This window comes from Adelges cooleyi, unplaced genomic scaffold (assembly GCF_023614345.1).
Source record: "Adelges cooleyi isolate 19-005CV unplaced genomic scaffold, UGA_ACOO_1.1 ACOO_flye_CR_arks_rails_tigmint_CR_PRNA_108, whole genome shotgun sequence".
NCBI classification, from domain to species: domain Eukaryota; kingdom Metazoa; phylum Arthropoda; class Insecta; order Hemiptera; family Adelgidae; genus Adelges; species Adelges cooleyi.
In genome coordinates, this window is record NW_026095761.1 from 16,334,740 (window position 1) to 16,352,798 (window position 18,059).

Sequence of the window (18,059 nt, forward strand, 5' to 3'; positions counted from 1 at the left end):
AATTTTATATCCATACTTAAAATATGAGCAAAAATTACCAAAGTATCATTTTAACATTATAAGTAAATTTTAACCTATAGTTTAAATATTGTTAACTATTGAATATATTTTAACGATAGTTGGTGCTAACGACAGTTAATGTATTACATCTATTATGTAAAATGAAATAATTGTAACTAAGTTACAAGTTGTGAATTAACTTCGAATTTAATTAATTTAATTTTAATCCAATTTGTTTCAAAGTAACAAAGTAACAATTTTTTTTTTAATTTTACACATAGTAGTTAAATTTGCTATTTTTTATTTTAATTTTCTCTTGGGTTTAAAGTAGGTAAAATAACATAATGTTCAAAGAGCAGGTTGTTAATTCTTATTAATCCAGTAGTTTTTGATTGGGTTTCAATAAATTATGGATGAAAGTAATCTGCAAGACATTAACGAAATATGTTTTTGTTTCAATAAATAATTCCAGGGATCACGTGCAAACAGTCAGTTTGCAAACGATTAAATATAGACTAGAACAATTAAGCATAGAGGTTTTTGATGTACATTGTCTGCGAATATTGTATTCCCAGGATGGTGTGTTCGGTAATTTCTCAGGAGTCGGTTGATTTTCCAGTCACGTTGTCAAAGGAGAACAAGGCGTTATAACAATACGAGTATTGTTATATTTTATACGCCTGTATACAGTGTAAGGGTAAACGACGATATGCCGCGCCGTATCGAAAGCAACGCGGCATCGTTAACATTTCGAGTTTTTAATGACGCCACCGACCCGTGTCATAACAAACCCTCAATCAAAAGGGATTTCGTTATGATAATAATACCTCGCAAAAGGGTTGTAATTTAAAGGGTACCACCACCACCACCACAACGTCTGTACTAGCCCTTATTATTCATGATTTGCATACGATTTAAGTGCTTAGACGGCGCGGCTCGTGTATCAAAATAAATCATTAAAACTCTTTTGTTTTCCTTTTTTTTTTATTCATTATTGTAATCCCGACGCCCGTGAGAATAGACATCGGTATACGACGGCGATGATAATCATAATGATCGTATAAGAGTCATAATACTTCATCTGTATATACGAGCGCTGAGGGACTTGATATATATATATATATAGTTATAATATATTATATTCGTCGTTTAATCCGTCGTCGGTATTTTGTACATACACATTACACACACCTACACATTTGTCTATACACGCGAATACTATAACACAACACGCTAGGGAAATCTATTTCTTTTTTTTATCATTTCCCAATCCCAGAAACGCACACACGTGTAATAATATATTATATCAAATAGTCGTCGGACGTAAACGACTACGGTTCCGCGGTAACGCTGAAAAATTGTTTCAGACGTACCTGTAGTTTTTAAACTGAATTTAGAAAAAAAAGCAACAATTATTTCCTGCAGCTAGCGCCTCTTCCGGTCCAGAAATGTGGTGGCGTAAAAGCCAGACCGATACCTATGAAGGAAGTCGTAAAACAATAGCGCAGAGTTTAGAAGGCGAGAGGTCACAGAGGGGTCGTATACAATTTCATAAACCAAGAATGATCTCTAAAAATCAGTACGTCCTAATTAGAATTTAAAACAATATTCAGTACATAATATCACCTATATTTACCAAGGAAATCTGCAATTATAAAAAGAAATCGAATTGCCTCGCTTATAGGCAAAGGCTCGGAATGTTCACTTATTGTATTTCGTTTATTGTTTTGTGTAGGTTTATGGTTCAGAAATTCGTTTGAGCGCTTACTTTATAAAGTAATATGAAAAATTGGAGGAAAATACATTTGACTATTTTCATACTTCATTCCTTAGTGGTAATTTTCAAATGTTCAGTAAAGATTTGTCAAGGCAATTAAGTAATTACTATATTCACGTTAGTATGTTATTTTTTTACATGTAACACGAACGGTTAAAGGAAAATAAAAAGCTCGAAGTGTAATATTTTGTGAAAGAGGTTTTTTGCGCACCTTTGGCCGTCTCGTGTCCGAACAGAGAAGTCGTCTCCTTCACCTCGTCCTCTTTCACCTTTTGGGTCGTCATACAGCCTGCGAAGCCAATTTAACGGCAGAATACGCACGGGGTAGGGCGGCTGTACAGGGTATAAAGCATCGGCGGCGTGGTCCATGTATCATGTGTGATAGTTATCGATTAAATAACGCCCGACCGACGGGTATTGGTTTCGGCGGCGATACTCGAAATTGGTTTTTCTTCCCCATTTCATTCATATATTAGATTCGGAAAACGATTTTCCTCTCCCCTAGCGCCCGCCGCGTCGCACCCTGACGCGCGCTGCTCATTCATGACCTACAGTCAAAGCCCCCTTCTTATTTAAGGTGTTTTCGATCAAACACTCCTACATCTCTTTGCAATATTGCTAAGAGGTTTTTCCACCCCCTCCCCCTGCCGTCCACCACTGCGCCGCTCACACACACACACACACACACACACACTCGTTATATCGATTTGGACCTTTTCGCCGCATATGTAATATAACTCTCCGCCGCCGTCTTTCTGACCTCTCCTCGGCGACGGCGACGGTAGCAGCAGGCAATGCGTGTGTGTATACTTGCCCGTTGGAAATTCTAATAATAAAGTCAACGCGGACAAGAAACCACCACCCCCCCCCCCTGTTTCCTCCGGCACCCCTTACGCCGCTTGACGGACGAGGCACAGGGTTTTTGCCTGTTTCCGGTTATTGCTCTCCATGGCGGCGCTGCAAGTGTTTCAACCCTCGTTGGGAATTATTGAAATTGGCCGCCGCAACGGATACGTATATGATATAATATATATATATATATATATTACGACATTACACACATTATTTCCGTCGGCAATATAATATATCGTGTTTGGCCCCACAAACTATGTATACCCTCTTTTGCGGCCACGCCGTACACCGAGTTTTTATTATATATTTATATTGTATTTTGTAATATTAAAAAAAATAAAAACTCCGCCGCGACGTTACTTGCGCATTGTCTCGGATAAACGAACGTTCAGTTGACAGGTTCCTGAAAACATGATTGGCGAGACGGAGTGACCATTAGTTTAATGTCATGGGTGAAAGTGATTATACAAAATATTGAACAATTAAAATAAGGTAGGTACACAATTCAAATCTCGTACATCTATCGTACTTTTCAACGAAACGTTAACGAAACTTAAAGTTCGAGCCGCATTAAGGTCTCGTTGAACAAAAAGATAACAAATAACCAACCTTCTCTTAGTTTCGCAGCAACGTGGTCAAAATTTGAAGTGCTTAAACGTTAAGTACACTGGGAAATCTATGTAATTACAGTGTAGTGTATACCCATCGCTTTCGAACGCCAAAAAATGTCAACCGAGGACGTTATAAACTGCTTTAATTCCGCATGATCTACTCTTGTTGGAAACATACTTCACAGTCGGGTGGTTTGAATTAAATTATAGGAACGTTTTTGATAGTGTCGCGAAAACCAATTTTAGTAAATTAATTTTGCACGCTCGCGTGTTGGTATTCAAACGCTATACATCTGACAAATACCGGTGTGGCACACGGGCGGACGACAGAGTGTGCGATAGGGTTGTAGTGGATTTTTTTAATTAATAGTTACTATTTGGGCGATAGGCAGAGAGTTGAGGCGGGCCAAAGCCATTCAAATTATCCGTGGACTGCCTTTCCGCTAATGAAGCCGGTTCCGGAAAACTGCGTGGAAATTCATTACGGTCCCGATTCAGCACTGTTCCCACATTAATTAAATCTACCACTTCTGCAGAACTACCGTGTACGATTTGCTGGCAACATTCATACACACACACACACGTACACTATACACGTACATATGTATATTGCTGCACATTACAACTGCTGTATATTACAACTGCACATTCGGTCGTGTACGCGTTTCTCAATACTCGTGAATATTATTTAAAGAAGCGGACACCACAAGGTAATCGATAAAAAAAAAAATAAACTAACACATATGAATTGTTTTTGTGAATCTGTACAGGAAGATAATACATAAATACTGCAACTTTATTATCATTTATCATAAACTGTCATCAATTAACTTTATGGTCACAACTATAGTCATGAACTAAATTACTTTTATAGTTTGTATGATTAGTATGGTGTCTTGTTATGGTGTGCGAATGTTTCGTCCATTTTTAATTTTTTATACCTACAAGTGCAATAATAGAGTAACATAATTATTGATGGTTAAGTAAACCAATTCTAAATCGATGTAATGTTTCGTGTAAACATAATTTTGACATTTTTGCGCGCTATTTGTTGTTTTGTTTTATTAGTTCACATAATTGATTATTTGTAATTAATCAGTATTGAACTGGTACTATGTAGCAGATATTTTTTCAAACGATCTGTCAAATTGGTATTTACCGTCCTATGGTCACTTGACATTGTTATTTGATATAGCCAAATCATGTGGATAGAACTTTTATGTATATAGGTAAAGTGGCTCGATCGAGTGACTTGCGTTAAACAGCTCACCTCAAAGCGCATGAAGTATGCAACCGGGGACAGTATAAGTGCTGCGTTACACACTTAATCGCATTAGCATAATAATATAATATTGTGTACGGCTGTTGTAAAAAAAAAACCTTGTGCGAAGCCTCTATAATACTAATACTAATCCCTAAAGATGTTTTTTTTAATTTTTAACTGCGCTAATTCTAAAAAAAAAACCGTCAACATACCAATGTTAAAACTTATTTGTGTGTAAAATAAAGTATATTACAAAATAGTTACAAAAATGGTAATATAATCCTTACTGTGGTCGTAATTTATTTAAAAATAATTAGTGTAATTAAACAAATAATAATGTTTTATGTAATATTTTGTTTGTATTTATTTGTAATCTTTCACAAAATATTTACTTTTCATAAATGGTTTTAACCATATAAAATAATACTTGTAAGCACACAAAAACTGTTTAACGTTTAATAATTGCTATTAAATTTCCGACCGAGGTTCACGTTTTTAAATATATTTTAGGCTTTTAAAAGTATTTAGCAAATTATATTAAGTCCTTTAAACGGCGGCCGGTTTTTGATGTTTTGAAATTTTAATAAACCGACCGGAGAAAAAAATAATGTTATTTTTTTACCCGACGTTTGCGTCAAGCTCTTTATGGTTAAGACTTAGATACACTTTCAAAATATAGACTTATTTACCGCAAGTTTACACTCGCCTTAAATTGTACTGTTGGATGGTAACGATTTTAAGAAAATACTTCTGGTTTGAAAAGTATACTCGGAAAAGATTGTTTTTAAAACAGTACACGTTAAGATGGAAGCGCCAATTTACAGTTGTATAGAGTTACTTTGAAAGTCAAGCAGACCTCAGCTTTGGCCTGTACACTATTTTTCGGTCTTATTTTGCCTTTACAGTAAGAAAAAAATATTTGTTTTCAAAATGTCGTTTAGTAAATGATAAAAACTTTAGTTAGTCACTTTCAAGGGTGAACAGACAATTTCGTCGAGCGTGGCATATAGACGACTTGAATTAATCATTCTGTAACATTTTATTTTGATTAAGACTTTTGGTAAAAACGTACAGTTTTACGTATGCTCGGGAAATCGCCTTGTGTTTTTATATGGTTAAAAATAAATGCGAAGATCTACAAAACAATGTCGTTTAAAGACAATGCGTACGTTGTTGTTGCGTTGGACGCGAAACTTGTTTTTGAACTGCGACTTCCTAAAGTTACTGCCGTCTGCCGCTATAAACTATATTGATATCCATGAAATATTCAGAGCCGGCAATGCCGGCCCGTCTTCCCTTCGGATAGATTTCAATTTGTCTGAAAGCTTGTACGGCAATGCAGCCACAAAAAAAACGAAACGTTCACCTTTTATATTTTTTATATCCTATAACTGTCGCCCGACGATTTAGAAATATAATTTTAATTCCGTACGAAATAAACTCTATTCGAGTATGCAAACGACCCCTCTGCGTGTATGGCTCCCAATCATATTATTATTATAATTCCAATAATATAATCTCGTAGAAATAGTACAATGGTGACACGGACTGGTCTTGTGTTGTTGTTGTTGCTATATTATTGTCCGAAACTGTTTTGCCCTTCGCGAACGGAGCGATAAATAATCGTATTCGAAGATTATGCTAATTTTAATAAATCCCATTACCGTCGTTAAAACGGCATATTATCTCCGATTCGAATTCGAAGGCGAAAAATATCAATGGGGATGAATAAACATGGTAATTTATCGCACACACGCGTGTATTACGGTGGAAAATATTAATGGGATTTGACTGGGTTGTTTTTTTTTTTTTTGGTTTTCCCCCTTTTTTATTTTACATTTTCCGCTCGGTAATTTAATTACTGCTGTAAACCAACTAAGAGCTTTCAGACGGCACGCGGTTCATGGAATAACGATTGTTGTGTGTAGTGTCGCGTCTGTTTTGTGCGGCGCATAACTAGATTATTTATCTATCAATTCGGTCGTGGGCTTTATAAGCCCAAAGTCCTTTGTATCAATTATTCGGCACTAACAAAATTACGTTTACTGTGTTCGTGTAATACGTTTAAGGGGGTCGGAGCACAAGTAGTTTTCATGCGTTTTAGACCAATAAGCGGTGTCAAATTAGACATATTTCCCAATGTTGGATTTTAATTTTTATATATGTATGCATTTTTTGACAAATTTTCTAGGTTTCTTAAGAAGGCGTTTTTCAATTTTCTCTTTTGAAGACCTCCAAAATTATAATATTATTTTTGAAAATACTGTGATAATTCCAGTGATAATTACATTTGAATTTATTTTAGGCATACCAAATTTTATATCGAAAATTCGTCTTTCTACGAAACTTGGACAATTTTTCAACAAACCCACACATATTTAAAAAAATAAAATCCAAGATTAGGATGTACCGCTTATTTAGCACCGCTTATTGGTCTAAAACGCATGAAAACTAGTTGTGCTCCGACCCCCTTAAGGGGTAGATTTAACAAATTCTCACAATATATCGAGAAAAACTATCTATGGGGTGGCGTTTTTATTTTTTTGATATCTATACTCAATATTTTTTTGTAAAAACCATGTTGCGGCCTCCTTAAACGAAAGTCACGGCCTACTCGCCACCGCATCGCCTTCTATAATAACGGTCAGGCCCGACCTGATCCGCGGTCGTCGGTTTCGGGTATCGACTGATTGTTTTCTATTTACAAACTGCAGAGACTCAAAGTCGAGAGGGGGTGGGGGGTGGCGATGGGGTGAAAACAGAGACGGGGCGTGGTAGGCATTAGCCCTCGTTATTTTTATCTCAAAACGGCCACGGCCGATTCAATCGCGATTATAACAATAATAAAAAATAATAATAAGTACTTACAATAAAAAAATCGTTTGCTCTGTCGTTGTCGTGCTGGGCTTTTAATTTTGCCCGCGCTCATGTTTTTTCCCCCGTGGCCGACTCTCTGGAGTAGACGGCAATTTGGGGACCGCATTGTGTACTCTCATAATCGAATTAGCCCATGTGTGACGCACGTGACTCTGCCACTACCGCCGGTCTCTTATCGTCGTTCGGCCGTCCGGATGACTCACGTGACAAAGCCAAACTTTTCAATCGTATGCGGCTAATGGTAAGTAATAATAATAGTAAAAAAAAAAAAAAAACTTAACCGGTCTTTTTCTCACGCTAAAAAGTCAAACCCCCCCCAGTGTTAGCTAATCCCCGGTGGAGCGCACGTTGAAACCACGGATTTGCTATTATGATGTACGTTCTATATTATATTCTATTCAAACGTTTCTCGCATAAAAATAACGAAACCAGTTACCGATCCCAACAAGGCGAGTCGACACGATACGGTAGGATTTTAAATCATACACACAAACCGAGAGAGTAGATAATAAAAAAAAAACATGTGCCCATGATGTAGCTATATCGTTGTTAAGTAAGGAACTTTCCTGTAAAAAAAAAACGTGCAATCTAGAAGTTCTACCACCTACGTTATGGACTTGTTGGATGTTGAAAACAAGTAGTTACTAAATTTATAATATGACAGAAAGGTAGAAGAATAGAATTGCCAGAAAAATACCAACGATGGAATACAACGACATCTCTTCTCTCGGCCATTTGGCGTTTGAATTCTTAAACAATAAGCTAACATAATATTATACATATTTTTACAACTTTAGTTTAATTAGACTTCTACAGCTAACGGACTGGCGAGCTCGCGGATTCAAAGAAAACATAAATAGCGTTTTTGCTTGTAAACTGTCTATTCAACGTCCTACCGATTATAGCGATGATACTCGATACACGTTATCAGATAAATACTATAAAGAACGAGAATGGGATAAAAAAAAAAGAGTGACTTTGTAGAATTGACGTCGGTGTATTCTATTGACAACGGCATAACTATTATACTGATAGAGTGTGGGGGGAAAAATGAACGTTGTTGGCGTTTTTATTTACAGAAATTAGCTCTCTGACGGCGACGGTCGTCCCGAGGGGAGAATTCAAAAACCACACTGGTTTCGACTTGAAACGCTTCAGTATTTTCTCACCCCGACTGTTTGTGCACCAGCAGGTAATTCTAGTGCAACCCTACCGTGTAATTCGCAGTTCTCTCTCTCTCTCTCTCTCTTGCTCCGTTTCCGACAAAACACTCATTCTTAACCGCCACTATCTGTACAAAAAAAATCAAAACGCCATCACCTCTTTGCGGAGTACTTAGACATTCTATTAAAAAAAAAAAAAAAAAATTTAAATGACTAGCACTTTTTTGATGTCCGATTAAAATTGATGATGGTAGTTCATACTCAATAAAACTCAGATAAACGCACTGTCTGTGGTCTATCGCTTTGAAATGTGATCAGACAGCGACCGCACGCCCACGGTGTTCTTTATAGACGAGCTACCACGAAGTCGGCTAATCATTTTATCGGTTTTTCATCTGACAAGGTGGAAAACATAATGCGTGTTTTGTATTAACAAATTAACTGGCCGAACATGGTGTACTAATTTGTTTTGAAAATTAGTCCCGTGGTTTAGTATAAAGTGGTTACGGCAAATCGCCACGGTCACGGGAGAAACCAATAAGGCGCAGAGAGGGAATTACTTGCTAGGCGTAGGTACTTCTGTATTTAATCAGCACGCTAAAGAACATAAAACAATTGTTTTTAATTAAAACTGTTATTTTTTTATTATATGAATTTACTTAAATGAGCTTAATAAATTAAAAATTACAAAATTTCGACATTAACACGTTAATGAATTTACCTAACATAAATAAACTTAAGCCTAATTAATTAAATGTATTTATTGCCTACTCATTGTTTATTAGAGAATAGAACCAATAGCCAGGCAAATAAGGGATAATGAATCAAAATGGTTTGGACGTGCTGAAAAAAAGGAATGACATTAAGTAGTAAAAATAGTAAGAGAGATTGGCGTAGAAGGATTTAAATAGAGGTACGCCGAAGAAGGAGTAGATGTATGTTATAGTTTAAGACATGGAGATCGGTAGGTGAGGACTGAGAGAGGATTTAGCTAGCTGACTCCATTCGCATGGGATAAAAAAAAAGAAGATAACTTCGTTTTCAGTTACGTTTCATAACTAAATCTTAAAATTACTTTTTTAAGTTTTAGATTAAAAAAAGTAACTGATGATTTATTAAAAAAAAAAAATCATCAGATATTTCAAACAAAATTAATAGGGAGCTAAATTACCTTTTTTTAAATTTAATTGAATTAAATCGGTAAATTATAATATAAACTTCCAACTAAACTAAGGTTAAATGATTTAATTAAAAAATTAATTAACTTTTTAATATAATATATAAAAATAATTTTAACTTAATTGTATTTGATTTAACTTACGAAATTAATATGAATTTTCCAAACATACCAAATGGTAGCCTACTGTGTAATCGCCGATCACCAAGAGCGCACATTAACTCTGTATATAAAGAGATTTTATTTTTAAAAAAAACATCTCTTAAAATTTAAACTTGATCCTAAATCTTGTACATCCATTTTTTAACAGTCAACAGAAAGTTTTTAGTACTAGTAAATACAAAATGAATATGTTCCAGGAGTTTAAATAGTATTGTGATTATCTTCAACGTATACAAATATATCTGTGCTTACTTAATTGATAATATTATTGTTTTTTATAATACGCAAATATTGTAGTTCTAGAGAATTGTAGAACATTATAGCCGGAGGAGTACTGGTAGGAAGTCCAGTGCCATGCAATTCTACTTATTAAGGAGTATTTTATAGGCAATTTTTTGGCAATGATTATGTGTACATTATTTATTTTTGGTGATGACGATTTTGTTTTGGGTAATTAATTATTTAATCGGACAATCATAGCTCCCTTGCTTACGCTTTTACACAAAATGCGTTTTACTCGGTCCATGATAGTTTGACAGCAAACTTATTATTAAAACAACCTAATGTTTTAGAGAAAATTACTTATTAAGCAATACTATACATCCATTAATGATCTTAGTAATTAATGTTGACAAAACAATAATTCATCGTCTCCAAAATTTTATTCTCTTTCATTATTGTTATAGGTGTTTTTAAACTTAGGCCATCATAGGAATTCATGAGTAAAGGGCGTCCTGCTTAGTGAGGTTCGTACACTGGAAAACTAGGGGAATAACGTCACCTTGATTCTCGTGTGAACATTGAGCCGTTTCGTTCTCTTTTCCCAGCGAAATCTTCATAGTTTACAAAACGTTTCTTTCCATGCCACCGCCGCCGCTCAGCCACTTCTCGGTCTGGTCTTGCCAGCCTGTCGATTGGTCTCCATTGCTTATGTGCTTGAAGCGGTTAACTACTGTCCATATATTATGGTTTTTGTTTTTTTTTTTTTGCGTAGTCTAAGTAAGTACCCGTGCGTTCGGTTTGGCATGACTTAACCGCGGTTTAAATACCTTACAGCCGCCTCGAGTAGCTGTCACGCTGCGTATCCATATGATTAGTGCTCACAACAGGTGGTCACCGACGGTGGCGGCGGCGGCCGGCGAAACCGTAAATCGATTTTGAAATTGCGGGGAAGACATTAACGGTATTCCAGGGGTATATACGTGACACAATTTGCCCGGCACGCACACACCACAAGCACACACACACACACACACACACACACACACACACACAAACACACACAAATACGATTGTCCGCCCGTTGTACGACGTGTCTCACTGTAATATAACGCGGTGTTTAATATTGAGATTTTTCTTTCCTCCGGTAAACTAGCAAGGTTTTTTTTTTTTCATTTTGGTTTGGAGCCAATAACGTCGACGACAACTACCGGTGTTTAACATTTCAAGTCACGCGCGCAATCCGTACTTGGGATTTATGTAACGTCATGTGCGCGAGAAGTAACACACACGGTGCGCAATAAGTATTTTTGAATTCGTTGCGTGCCATATTATATATATGTATGTATAAAAAAAAGTATCCGAACCGATACGACCGCGGCGCGAACACGGTCTGGTTAACAAATGCAATAATAATTAGCCCGCGCCTTATGTGTACGGACCGACGCGCTTTGGGAAAAAAAAAATATATATAAGACATGCAATACAATATATGAAGTACACGGCAACAGTGTTTCCGTGGGACGCGACGGCCGTCGGTTGAGAATGGCCGTAGAGAGATTGTGTGTGATCGCGCATAATAAAATATCTAATAACCAACTATAAGACGTCTTGTGTCCGCAATGTCAATTAACCAGTCGGGTCGACCGACCGGAATCGTCGTCGAAATGTCCATTTCCAGCCCCGTGAGAGACATGTACCCGTCTACAAGTGCACACGCCACAGCCGGTGCAGACTCAAACGGATAAAGTCGAGAAAACGCATCGAGAATTTCGACTAGAGTTAGTTGTCTGACCGATACGACGATTTCTTCACGCTACAGGCTGTAGTGCAACACACACATCCACGAGATATAGACTATGGTGGAATTCGCGCTCGGAAATCCTTAGTTTTAATAACGAGAAACTGCCGATGAAGGAGGGGAGATTTTCTCTCGTTCGTTGGGGATTCGTACAATAAACTATGTTAAAAATATACAATTTTTTAATTTTCCACCGAAAAAATAAATTATGTCGGTAATAATTATGTATGTGAGTATCAATTATTATTAAAAAACTAAATATTGGGGTTAGGTTCAAAGAAAATAAAAAAAATCAAGAAGTGCCCAAATCTCCTGTTGTGGAACATTCACTGGATACTAATCATGGCATAAATTCCGTAAAATTATTTGAAAATGAAAATAATTCTAAAGAACTTAATGGTAGGGAGGCAGTACAAATGTATTTGTCATAGACCCACGGCTCTCGATTGTCCAAATAAAATCACCCTCGTGTTTGAACAAACATGTCTATCCCATTATAACCGATGAAAGAGAGACTGCGGAGACGCTGGACGCACATTATTTCTGTGTAATTGATGCTTACGACTTGTAATGTGACCTACTTGAACCGGGTTCGACGCAGATTTAAAGTTTAAAGAGGAAAAAACACATACGTTGAGCGTTGGCATTGTTATATATAAGGAGTATACATAAATACAACAGCGCGCGAATCTGGTTAATAGCAGCTTTAGGTTTTGACCGATAAAGCTCACAAAGTTTTATTAAACGTCGACCGAAAGAGAGGAAGAGATACTGTAACCGTTAGTGGAAGAGTCCACGATAATGCAATGAGATTATTATAGCTGCTGTTGTTTCAAAGATAATCGTGTTGCGTTCAGTGATTAATGACGATATCGAGATTGGGATCGGTCTGTTGCCGTTGTAAGTACACGCGCAGGCGGCCGTCGGTTAATGAATATCTTATATCGGCTGCAGTCCGGAATACTAATAATAATTATCGTTTTCGATAACACGCTGTTGTTATTATTAGTAGCAGTATTGGAGTTGTAGTAATAGGTTTTTGGGGGGCAACGAGATATTGAACGTCATCGAAAATATTCCGAGGAAATTAAAAATTATGTATGTGTGTGTGTGTGTTGTACTTACACAACAAAAACCAAATTAAAACGTGACCGTTTCACATGATCGGCTCGTTTCCCGAATTCCACTGTGGTTCGATGAAAATGAATGGGAAGGGAAAAAAAACAATTTAAATGTGTTAAGGTTGCACAATAAAAACGAGAACCATTGTTTGGATACGTTCTTCGTACGGTAATGGCCGAGAAACGATCATTGCCCGTGCCGCAGTGAAATGGTTTTCCGAATTCGGTTTAAAGCCATTCCCCTAGTGTGACATCGTGTTTAAAAAATTAATTTCTCGTTAGGACTAACCGTTCAGGGACGTATTGTAGACGCATTAAACATTTAAGAACGGTACACGCATACGTTGGTGAACAACCGGACCCACAGTTGAACTTTGTGTTGAATTGTTTCAGATGTTCCTGCGCTTGTACCCGACCAGACGAGGATTCTACAAGGCCACTGTTCAAATCTATGGATAGGGTGATCGTTATAAGTGGATCTCGTTAAAGTTTAAGAATACCTCTGTAAAAATATATAGGTAAGTAATTGTTTTAAATTTGAATAAAGTTTACGCCGCGATATGCGTCTCGTTTGCATGTTAAATTCGATTAGGGCTAATGCGTTTACTCTCGGTTTAGTAATTTGCAATCGAGGAAATAATGTTAAACGCCGCATTATACTTTCGCCGTAGACGGACAACAATATCCGGAGTCCTAACGACGACGTTTACTGATAATCCACTGTGTTTAAATCTCAACACGTCCAATATGGCCGCATAAATTACACTGCTTGCGTAGGTAACACTTGTGGATAAACTAAAAAGCGGGAAGCGGATGCGCGTCTGACTAAAATCCTCTCTGGCCTTCTTCATTGTTCATAATTTTAAAAATCAAATAATTATATGAGAGCGAATTGTAAAATTGGATTTCTCTTTTAACATTTATGATTAAATAATTAGGTTTAACTATGGAAAAACTTGTTTTTGAACAAATGTAACTCGGACCCTTTTGGTTCTCAACACCTACAATGATAATAATATGTTGCCACTAAAACTGACGATTATAATAGGTAATAAATTATTTAGAGAGATTTAGGTTGTTAGATGTTTCTACTAAAGAAACAATTTTAATAATTTACCATTTCAGTTGGAATCTGTTGAAGATTTCTTCTCGATGGGTTATCAGATATTTTAAATGTTATATTTTCTGATTTATTGTCTATGTATTTACTTAGGGGGTTTGTAAATTTTGGCGTTCCTGAAAATGTAACCCTTCGTTAGTGCGTCTATAAACTCCAAGTTGTATTTCTAGTCAACACACCAACGAAGGGTTAAGTATAATGTTCCCGGTAATTTTTACATTACTTTGGATATAAAATGATGACATTAGATCCGTGTACCAAATAATTTGATATATATTTATATGATTTCATTAAAGTCTAAGCACATGAGACTTTTTTAATATTTGTAAACGTACTCATACAGAGTCTAATGCATTCTAAAACGCGGTATCACAAATGGTTATTTTATCTATGTTCACTTTGGTGAACCGCTAATTGCGGAGTTCGGGTTTTCTTTGAATCGCATCGTTAGTTAGCGTTACGGCTACCACCGGCACAAGTTTCTATTATAATGAGTTCCGCCGAACACAGAGGGTGTAGAACACTCTAGTTTTTCAAGAGTACACTCAATTTTATCAATTACGATTATAAGTCCGGTAATCCAATTATTACACGGCTCAAAAGAGAAAAAAGAAGTAGACGGAGGGGAAAAATGCAGAGTTTCCTTTTTGTCCCTCCTCCGCAAGCTAGTGCGTTATTCATTTTTGAACCTTTAGTTTTGAATTCGGCTAATTGGTTTGTTTTGAGCGAGCGGGGAGAGACGGCGGTTTCTTTGTTACCACACCCCCCCCCCCCCACACACACCCGCCCACACACCGTCCATCGGTATAAGTAGAACAAGATTCTTTGCCGTCCCTCTCCCTCGCTGTCTCTCTGTCTGTCTGTGTCCTTTCGGTATCGCTTTACTTTTATTATTCGCCACCACTCTACAAGATCAAACTACGGCTACACTATGTAAGGTTGTGTGCGCTGCAGAGCGACGGTGAACGACTAATTAACGTGCTGCAAGCTAAAAGTTGGCTCTTTAATGACTAGGTTTAATTCTCCTCAGCTTTTGAAGAATTTTTTAAAACCAATTAAACAAACCGTGCTCGACGGTTAGGAATGATGTTATTCAATTACAGCTTGGTCTTTCGGCAATAAGCAAAAAACAAATGGTCGTTTACGCGGAAGCGTTACGCTATTGCCTGCCATACTGTGCATACACAACTGAGAACGTTGTATGCCCGAATGTTATAGTAGCATCGCCCCTGTAATGCGTACACGTCTATCGCCTAACGAGTAATCCCTTTCCAATTAACCCGACGGAAAAAGACTGGCGAAGGAGATAAATTATGCTCTTGCTCGAGTTACAGTTAATTAATCCGTTCGGTTCTCTTGGGGATAACGGGCGTTTAAATACCAAAAACAAAAACGAAAAAGAACCTCCAAAGCGTCAGAAAATCTCTTAATCGTTTTACAGCGTCCACGCAATATTCGTGTAGATATTTTGATTAGCGGCAGTCTCATTTGGGGCAAAAGGGGGAACAGCTATACGGGAAGGGCCGGGGCTAAGACGGATCTAATTAAAAGCGAGACGCTCGCCCGTACACAAAGACTGTAGTCGGCTTGCCAATTATTTTTAACAATCCCATTAACGTTTTGGAAATAATTAAATTGCCAGTTGATTCAATACCAAAGGAAACGGCGACGCAACGGGAGGATTTAAATTTACATACTATTATTATTATAACTATTGTACGGGTGAATTCTTCGTTAAATTATCATCAAGCTGATTTAATACTATATTTTATACGCCTAAACAAAAAGTCAACACTGATATATATCAGTCGTAAAGTCATGAGTATTACAGTATGGAAAAATAAATGTAGATGGCAAGAACTTAGAAGTCATGGTTTCTTTCACAGTTTGAGTTCCCGTGTCCTCTACCTGAAACGTTAAGTCTTTTTTTCCAGTTACGTTTCTTCCCAATTTATCATTTTTTCATATTATCTAAAAATACTGTTTTCTAACCACCCTTAACTCCTTGTTTGGTTCACAATATAAATCATTCAATCCGCTTTTATTTGATAATATTACTATCAACACAATGCGAGTACAATACTACTATCATTGTATACTTCAATATCCGCTAATTGTTTATCTATGTTGCGGCATATTACATCTGTATATCTATATAGTCCTGTTCTCGTTTTTTAATCAATTAAACGTGGTCCAAATTATTACCATCGATTTTATAATATATTTTACAATCAATATTATTACCAAGAAACGATAGAATCGCCCAAATTTTCTGTAGGTGGTAACGATATTGATAAATACCGAGATAACCGTGGTGATGCGTCGCGTGAGTACTCTCAAAAGTTGTCGAGAATCGATGACAACCCTTTCTAGGACTAGTGTATGTGTGTGGAATGCTAATGGATTAAACCGAAATCACGCGCTATGTATGCGTTTCGGTTGTCCATAATAGATCCGTTTTATGGCGTTGCAATATTTTTTATCCAATAGTTTTGCTATTCTATTTAGATGGCACGGCGAGATTACTGTTTTATATGCGCCGCGGTCTTGCCGTCGATCGCAAAAACCAAATAAATGGGTCGTTACATAAAATACCTACACATTATATTATATTCTGTACCTATGTATTTGTATGCGTACGCATAGTCAGTTCTTATATAAATTTTACCGCTACGATTATTGTTTTTTCAATCGTTACCCACAAAGCTCCCTCGTGAATATCGAATAGCGAAGAAGTAATAATCTTATTTCTGTACACATGCATATATATTACATATATATATAATATAATCTATACATCTAGTAAACAATTTTTGCATATAAATAAAAAACAATCGGATCTGAGCGCACGGCAGTGCGCCAGGCCAAGTTTCAGCAATGCCAGTGTATCTTTACACGAACCAATTCATCCAGTTTTTCTAACCCACATATCTCTGTGTCCTCTTAAGATAAGCTTTAGAAATTTTTAAATGTAGATTAAGCTCGAGTAGCTTGGGATACTGTAAAAAGTTGAGCCCTTAATATTAAGCCTTCTCAAAAGAGGAGAACTTCAAAGTTTTCATTTTTGTTACTGATTCACTGACTCATCATCAAAATTATAAAACACTTCCCGTAAAGGTAGAAACGTGAAATTTGGCACATAGTAGGTCTTATTGTGTAACTAAAGAGATAAATCTGAAAGTTGCAATTTTCTCAAAATTAATGCCGCTTTAGGGAGTGAAGTTCTATATGCATGATGTGATGCGCATGAATATTGCTTGATTAGATTAGCACCGGTTTTTATTATTAAATCACGGATTACCGGGTTCTCTTTCAGTGTTACAATATGGCAATAAGCAATTGTTTGTAATTGACAGTAAATATTTATCAAACATAGTGTTTTCGTAATTTTATTGTATTTAATTTAATTTATCGGTTATCAAATACAGAATACAAATACAGTGTAGTGATATCATGTCTGCTATTTCTTTAGTTCATAACCTCACTGCACTCCTACTTTCACGCGCAACACTTTTATGTGTATTGCTTAACGCTTGGCCAGTTTCTGAATGAAGCATAAAACAGACTTATCCGCAATGTAGATATCACTACTTTGATAGGCTGACTTTTTTGGGTGTCTGGAACTTGGCCCTTTTTCACTGTTAGGTTTTTGTTGGAGTATATTTTTACCAGTAGGAAAAAAAAATGTTTTCACTTTTGACAGACAATACCTTTACCGCGTTATCGGTCTCGGGACAGTTTCGGGATTGCGTATACCTCGACGACGGCGTTTCCTAAAACCCTTAAAGAAAGGGTATGAGCGGGTAAGTAAAACACTGTGTGCGTAACACACACACATACACACCAATCGAATTCCCAATTTTCCGCGCGGTTTATCCCGGGGATGATAGTGGGCCGGTCCAGACGGAAAATTGG

The 18,059-nt window shown here is 36.7% G+C and overlaps 1 protein-coding gene across 5 annotated transcripts in view; it reads left to right on the top strand.

Annotated features, from left to right (window-relative positions):
* LOC126845532 (LIM domain only protein 3-like) overlaps window positions 1-18,059 on the top strand; it is an 89,897-nt gene that overhangs the window by 40,762 nt on the left and 31,076 nt on the right. For all 5 annotated transcript variants that reach the window (XM_050584226.1, XM_050584197.1, XM_050584206.1 and 2 more), the window contains one exon: window positions 13,418-13,542. The gene's annotated coding sequence lies outside the window, so the exon portion shown is untranslated. The remainder of the gene's footprint in view (window positions 1-13,417; window positions 13,543-18,059) is intronic.